This window comes from Momordica charantia (assembly GCF_013281855.1).
Source record: "Momordica charantia cultivar OHB3-1 chromosome 10 unlocalized genomic scaffold, Mcharantia_2.0 BLBB01000010.1, whole genome shotgun sequence".
Lineage (NCBI taxonomy): Eukaryota > Viridiplantae > Streptophyta > Magnoliopsida > Cucurbitales > Cucurbitaceae > Momordica > Momordica charantia.
The window spans coordinates 19,356,830-19,364,900 of record NW_028275158.1 but is presented as its reverse complement, the minus strand read 5'-3'; the positions used below and the strand labels follow the sequence as shown (position 1 = coordinate 19,364,900).

Here is an 8,071-nt window from a genome sequence, read left to right as displayed (position 1 = left end):
CACGGCCGGGCACGAGCTGCTCACCTTCATGGATGCCTACTACTTTGGATACAACCAAATAAAAATGCATGAACCAGAACAAGTCCACACTCCCTTCATAACCGATCAAGGCCTTTACTGTTATAAGTTCATGCCTTTTGGTCTGAAGAACGCAGGGGAAACTAATCAAATGATGGTGAACAAAATGTTCGCCAACCAGATCGGACGCAATATGGAAGTATACAGGACGACATGCTTGTCAAGAGCAAGGAGTCCAGGTCGCACTTGGCCAACCTGATTGAAACTTTCGGGGTCCTTCGCAAGTATCAGATGAAGCTGAACTAGGCCAAGTGCGCCTTTGGAGTTTCATCATAAAAGTTCCTTGAATTTATGGTGAATAACTGAGGAATAGAAGCCAACCCAGAGAAAATAAGGGTCGTGCTCGAGATGTAAGCCCGAAAAACTCTCTAAGCAGCTGAAATGCCTTAATGGAAGGATTGTTACCCTCAACAAGTTTGTCTCTAGGTCCACTAATAAGTGCATCCCTTTCTTCAAGGTGTTGAGAAAGAAGGGACCTTTCGAATGGACACCCATGTGCGAGGCAGCCTTTGAAGGACTCAAGAACTATCTCTGTTCGGCACCGTTGCTCGCGAAGCCTATGCCTGGGGATAAATTACACTTGTACTTGGCTGTGTCTGACAACGCAGTTAGCTCGACCCTAATCAAGTAAGATTTTAAATTACAAATATTAGGATTAGTATCCTTCAGGATTTTAAATGTCGAGGTCTAAATTTCATGAAAATATCGATAAAATGTTGATTTCAATGGAAATTTCTGTAAAAGTTAGAAAGATTAAAAAAAAATCGTAAAAAAAATTTAAAAGAACAAATAAACATTTTCCTAGTTCTAAATATTTTGGAAAATCAATTATTCTTAAATCTTTTTTTCTAAAATCATTCCTTCTATCATCACAAACCAAACCTACTCTGATAAATGACATAGGGTGACCCGACCATCTTCCTTCTCCCTGTTTAAATGCCCCCTCCTTCTTCTTCTCTCTCTTAAATAAAAGTAAAGAAATTAAAAAAAAAATAACTCTTCCATATTTTAATTCTTGTATTTGTCAGACACAACCAAAAATTGTGAAACACACAAACGACCGATCATCCCCTTAGCAGTTTTCCCAAAGAATGAAAACGTATTTGTTCTAGTAGTGGGGAATCGAACTCACAGCCTATTAGTTTGAGATATATGTCAATTAGTATTTAGTTATATTTACTTTCACAACTATATCTCTTAAATACTGATGCAAAGCATGGATTACAGTCATATAAAAAAACCAAATTAAAAGAAATTTAAACAGGTATGATGTCAAGGGGTTAATTTTAGGGGGACATACATCGATGTTTACCATTTTTCTATATATTTTTATTTTTATTTTTTAGTATAATAACGTGTGGAGATGAGGATTAAAACTCACCCTTTTTAGTCAAGAATATGTGTCTTAACTAGTTGAATTTTTTTCAGATTTGCTAAATATTTACCACATGATTTTCAAAAACTCTCTAATTTTATTGTTATTTTATTAACTTTACAAAGGGGTTATGAATTTGAGTTTGGGCATTAATATTATTTTAACTTTCAAGAGATTATTAAAAAAGCCTGATTAGATCTTATCATTTAACTTTTCATAGGTATCATTCATAGCTAGAAGAGCTGTAAGTTAAATCATCATTCATATCAAACCTAGTTTTTTTATTTGATTTTAGTTTTTTAATAAAATCAAACTTTATTTTAAATGGTACAATTATGAGCTTAAAAAAAAAGGCTGTCCTCCTTTCGCATCAATGACCCAAGGAGGAGATAACTTTCCCATATAAAATAATCAAACAAAATGTAGGTATGGTTTACAACTCTTTTGCAACATTAGCTTCTACTCAACATTGCAACATCAATGACTCAACTATAATGTTCGAAAACTTGTGCCTTTCTACTTACTCATAGACATTCAAATCGCAAGAAATTTACTTAACAACTAGCGAATAACGCTAAAAATTAACTATAAAATTATCCCAATCAAATTGTGGTATAATATAAGTTTATATTCTCTAGCCATCTACTATCTTCCGATGTGTGATGAACCAATACTCTCTTGTTCATTTACTTCGAGAAATGAGAAAATAAAAGTTCATTCTTTCAAATAAAAATAAATAAATAAAATTGGTTGAAAACTCTATAACAGACCTTCTTAAGGGGGGTTAAGTTTTAAAATAATGACATTTAAAAAGAAATTACAAAAATAATGTTAATTAAAAATAATAACTAAATAAATGTAAATTAAATAAATAAATATAAAAGTAATTTAGGTTTTTGAAACTATTGACAAAAATAGGTTAGGTCAAAGGAGGGGTCAAAACTCGCATACAATGGACGCTACTCCCGTGCAACGTGGATTGTCTATGTGGCGGGTGAGGTGTTATTGACGTGGAAGTCGCAGGCGACGCACGCGACTTCCGTTGGAAGTCGCAGCCGATGCACGCGACTTCCATGGAAATCGCAGCCAACGCACTCGACTTCCACACATTTTTCTTTTTTTTTTTTCCGCTGAGGTTCCAAACATTTTCACCTTTTTTTAGTGAGTTTTCATATATATTTTATTATTACTTTTATTAATATTGCAAAATTAATTTTATTAATATTGAGTTTTCATATATTTTTTATTGTTACTTTTATTAATATTGCAGAATCTATTTTATTAATATTGCGAAATTTTTAATTAAGATGCAATTAATTATTTTAATTTTTGTTATTATATTTAAATTTTGATTAAAATGCGATTAAAGCATTCAACCAGTATGGGAGCTCGATTTTCCCAATCTCCAAAAACTTTAATTAGTGCTTTTCGTTTAGCTTGCCACATACGTCTGTAGTTCACACAATATCCAAAATCTTTTTTTATGACTTCTTGTAATGAAGCTACAGACGTACTAGGATCACGTCGTACAATATTCTGAATTTCATTGCACATAAAATTTGAGTCCAATTGTGAGTGATCCTGTGTAAACTCGACATATAAACATGAATGAACCTCCTCAAGTACACTGATTTCAAACATCCCATGAGATTTACGTCAACGAGCACGAAGTCTCCACTTGCAACCATCATTCCACTGTTTGCATTTTACATACCACATATCTTGATTCGATTCAATTACAACAAATTGATAATGTTGTGCAATACAATATTTCTTGACAGCAAGTTGTAATTCTTCTTTGGTCCTAAATTTTGACCCTATACGTATGTTATCCACACTCATTTCTAGAGACATCGACCCTTCTTCCAACTTTGAACCTTCTTCACATATAGAGTCTACAGTCTTAAAATCTATTTCAGTAAACATCGGTGAAGGTGCTTCCTTATTCGGGAGTGGAGGATTCAAATTTATTGGAATGTTCAAACACAATTCAGTTCCAAACAATTCATCCACTTCCACCTCAATATCAGAAGCGGATCCATTTCCAGGTTCAAGTATCACAATTTCATCACAATCTAATGACATAACTGCACAATATTTACAACTATGTTAACGAATTATTTAAAAAAAAAACATACAACAATATTCATAACATATAACATAAATCAAAAAAGTTAACCATAATCTAATGTTAATCCATCTATCTCTAAATTAATTAATAATTCATGACAAAAAATATATATACAAACAAAGAATGACATACAAACAAAATAAATTAATAAAAAAAAAGACATATAAATACAAACAAACAAAAACAATTAATAAAAAAACGTATACAAACAAAACAAAATTAATAAAAAAAATACTTATACAAACAAAACAAACTAATAGAAAAACATTTACCAACAAAATCAACTTAAAAAAAAAAAAATTTACCGACGACAGTCGACGTACGGTCACGACGGCGGCAGCTCCAACGGAGGCGGAGGAAGAGGCGACAATGCGGCGGTGGAGGAGGCGGTGGAGCTCACACGGCGGCAATGGAGGATGAGGGAGGGGGGACCATGGAAGAAAGAAAGAAAAAGTAAGAATGGGGGAGGGGGTCACGGGTGGGGACAAATTGTCCCCACCGAAACCCTAGCAAGTCGCAGCGCGTCAGAATGGAAGTCATAGCCATAGGCTGCGACTTCCTTCTGAGACGTGGGCTGCAACTTCGGTAGGCCGCGATTTCGTTCTAAATCGCGCACAACGGCCGCAATTTCTTGAAATCGCGGCCAACGACCGCGATTTACCTACCCTATTTTTGGAATATGTTTTGATCTTACCCTACTTTTGTCATTTGTTTTTAAAAAGTAATTATTTAAAAAAAAATCCTCTTTTTAAGGGCAAATGGACCAGAAAATAGATCGCCCTCGGTTTCTCACTAATTCAATGTAATGGCTGTCAGATTTCTCTAGGTTGGTTAAAGTTTTAATTTATTCACTTACAATATTGCATCACATTTGGAGAATATTTTGGTTGGAAAATATGAGTTTATTTTCCCTTGAGTCCGAGAGAAAATTCAAATATTTGATTATGACTTAATTTGTAAATTATTTTCGGATGGCATTAAATTTATGTAATATGTATTTGGCTAGAGGATTTTAAACTTAGGAATAAAAATCTGGATAAAATTTATTTTCCACCTAATATAATATAATTATATGAGGGGTATATTAGTGGTAAATCATATAATCATATATAAAAAATTATATCATATCAGTGGTATATCATTTGTATATTGATAGTAAATTAGAGATATATCAAGTATATATCACATATATAGAAATGTTGTATCGGCATGGTAAATCAATGGTTATCATACGTATATCAGTGGTAAGTCATGTTAGAAGTTCAATAGATGTCATAGTTATATCAAAAGTAAATCAATTGTATATCATTATTATATCAGTGATATATCAAAGACATATATAGTAGTAGTAGAAATATTGTAGATATATACAATGTATATCAGATATATTGTAGGGTAAGATTGTAATTTTAAAATTGGACCTACGATCCGTTTTTTTGTTGAGAAAAATGTTTTATTTGAAATGGTTGCTATTTTGCTTATTTTACTAAATATTTTTGTGATATTTGTAAATGTACCGTGAATTTATGTAATATATATTTGGCGGGTGGATTGGATTTTAAAGTTGAGAATAAAAATTTGGATAACATTTATTTTTCACCTAATATGACTCCCTTCATTAAATGATTGTCTGAAGCAGGAAACCACAGATTCGGCTTGTCTGTGCCTTCAAGAACTCCATTGATTTCACCATGTTGGATCTGTTGCTTCCACTATCTAGCATACAAACAGAATTTTCAAATGTCCGTTACAAATTGAAGCATACATCACCAGAGAGAAAGAACAGCCTCAAACAAATGTTGAAATCCTCATAAACCAATATGGTTTAAGCCAGACCCATTAGACTCACCAATATCAGAGGCTCTTGGACCAAACAATTGGCTGCTCCTTGGCGCAGTTATCTCGTCTTAGTTTGTGATGTTCTGATCCTTTTGGGCATCGTCACGAGCGAAATGGCGACGCCGTTTACAATTACACCTACAAGGTTCTTTGGGACATATTCTTAGCTAGCCTTGTATTTATGTGGTAAAATGGCAAACAAATTCAAGTTTCCAATGATCCAACACCAAAAACATCACCCGGGTCATGGATCTATGGAGGTGATAGAGAGCTTGAGAGCCTTCCCTATCAATCACTTGTTCAACCAACCAATGTTCATTATGGAGGAAACTGACCTTTTTAGGGGATGTCAACTCTTTGGGGAGATCTAAATGACAAGAAGAAAATAAAAGATAATGAGTAAAGGTTTCAAGAAACATCAAATAAAAGGGTAATTTCAAGTAGATGCCGTCAACTTTACTACCATACCAAGTCCAACGATGCTCAGAAATTGATCCTTGTCCATAGAGTAATTTTGTACTTTAATGCATTCTCGAGGGTCGTGTAGAAATGGTTCCTCACAAATAGCATTGTGATGAGGAGAGTTTTCCCTAACGGTGCTCAACTTCTAAGTTCTGCTTCTTCTTTGAGGCCTCGTGAAGGTTTGGCGGCTTCCCAGAGTTTGAAATATCTTTTTGCCTGCGCCAGTTTCTTCATCAATAAACTTGATATTCTTTGGGGTCTGCCATTTCGATGACTGGTTTAAGACTGGCTTTCTTGAATTTTTCTTAACAAATTGATGGCATTTGCCTTCCCTGTAGCAGAGGATCCTGTGATGCAAACGATACAAATTTAAAACCAGATCAGATCAACCAAATAGGTTAAGAACGAACCAAACTACTGTTAGACAGAAAGCTTTGAGTTCCAACCATTATAGTGAACATTATGATTCTCATCCTGAATAAGACCACCATTTTGCAATCCCATTTCCATTGTTGTTGATACTGCAGAGCTGTAAATTCTATTCTGCGAATGAGAAGATGGAATTAAGTACAAAATTATAGCGATGAAAGTTTGCTTTCTAAATGTTAACCCGTTAACAAAAGCATATGAACTCAAGTTACAGAGAATTAACAACATAAATTCAACTAAAATCATCCAATTAGGCATGACGATTGCGCTAATTCTTCCACTTTTCTTAAATTTTCCTTCTCAGTTTTCATAGAGGGATGCAATGAAATTCTTTCCTGACGTTCAGATCATTCCTTAGCAATCTCAAAAACAGATGTTCCACGGGAAAAAAAGAACAGAAAAATTTACATAATGAAATTCTAGATGTCCAATTCCTATTACGAAATTTCCCATTTGATCATTTCATCATCTGTTCACAACATAGGTTAAAAGAAAGGGTGATAAATTTCCAGCAATAATCAAGCTTTGACAAAAAAAAAAAAACAAAACAAACGAAACGAAACACCCTAGAATCTTGTTTATCAGTTTTCATCAATTTCTTTATGTTCATCTGTTTCTAAATTAAATATGGGAACATACCATACAGCGATCAAAGAAAACAAAAAATAGTCGACTGATGAGAGAAATTGAAATTTGAATTTTCAATGAAAAACAAAATCCTCAAATGGCAGAGATCAAGGAGAAACTTACCGTTAGAAGACAACACAGCGATGATTTAAATTCCCGTTGTTACAGATTTGTAGACCTTCGTCTCGACTTTCTTCAATTTGGACTGGAGAAACTTCCGATTTCTACGAGTTTTAGTTCCTTGAAAAATAAACAGTTGTGAAATGGCACTGTACTTAAATACTGGCAGCGGCAATGCATGCTGTTACATTAATACCATTCATTTGAGTACAATATAAATTTATACATATACATATGTAGATGTGTATATGTATATGTATAATATAATATCGCCACATCTAGTTCATACACATAATTTAATTAAGGAGTGTTGTGCACAAGTGTGGTGTATGCCCAGTGCACTCTAACGATCAAGTTAAGGTGATTATTGGGAATGTGAGTGTAAACTTTAGTTGAGTGTGCTTACTTTGTTGATCATCTTCTAGACTTCCACCAACTACAAGGAAAATGAGCTTTAGCGACGAAAATATTGTCAGCGACGAAAAGCTAGCGGATCGTTGCTAAGCGCGTCACGTAAAAGGTGTTGGGTTTGTAAAGAGTGCAAACAAAATCTCACATTTGTTAGGGAAGAGAATGATCATGGGTATATAAAAGAGGACAATTATCTCCATTGGTATGAGGGTTTTTGGGTGGAACCAAAAGCAAAGTCGTGAGAGCTATGCCCAAAGTGTGTTTTTTTTTACTTGTATGTGTTTTTTTATTGTGACATTGTGCGATTTCATCACTAAATACAGCAACGTTTTCATTATTTCGCCGCTAAATAAAACCAAACTTCAATATTATCTACTTAGTATGAATATATTTCCTACCATTCTAAAAAATACGATAAATGATAATAGAAATGATAAATCACATTAAACTTTAAAATTAAACATAGTGTAAATACATGATATCCAAACTTGAAAAGCAAAACATATGTCATGTGTCAAAATATAAGTTTTTTTCACATTGATCTAATACAATAATAGCGACAAGTTTATGATCGTTAGCCATTATATATTTCAATCCTG

At 33.7% G+C, this 8,071-nt stretch overlaps 2 long non-coding RNA genes across 2 annotated transcripts; both read right to left on the bottom strand.

Moving 5' to 3' along the window:
• Positions 1 to 3,157: 3,157 nt before the first annotated feature.
• LOC148208744 (uncharacterized) lies at positions 3,158 to 4,869 on the bottom strand. The gene is made up of 2 exons (XR_015788472.1): positions 3,890 to 4,869; positions 3,158 to 3,540 (listed from the first exon to the last, which is right to left on the bottom strand). It is a non-coding gene; the product is annotated as an uncharacterized LOC148208744 (long non-coding RNA).
• Positions 4,870 to 4,955: 86 nt separating this feature from the next.
• LOC111020430 (uncharacterized) lies at positions 4,956 to 7,217 on the bottom strand. The gene is made up of 5 exons (XR_002602666.2): positions 7,065 to 7,217; positions 6,332 to 6,428; positions 5,892 to 6,232; positions 5,434 to 5,790; positions 4,956 to 5,300 (listed from the first exon to the last, which is right to left on the bottom strand). It is a non-coding gene; the product is annotated as an uncharacterized LOC111020430 (long non-coding RNA).
• Positions 7,218 to 8,071: the final 854 nt, after the last annotated feature.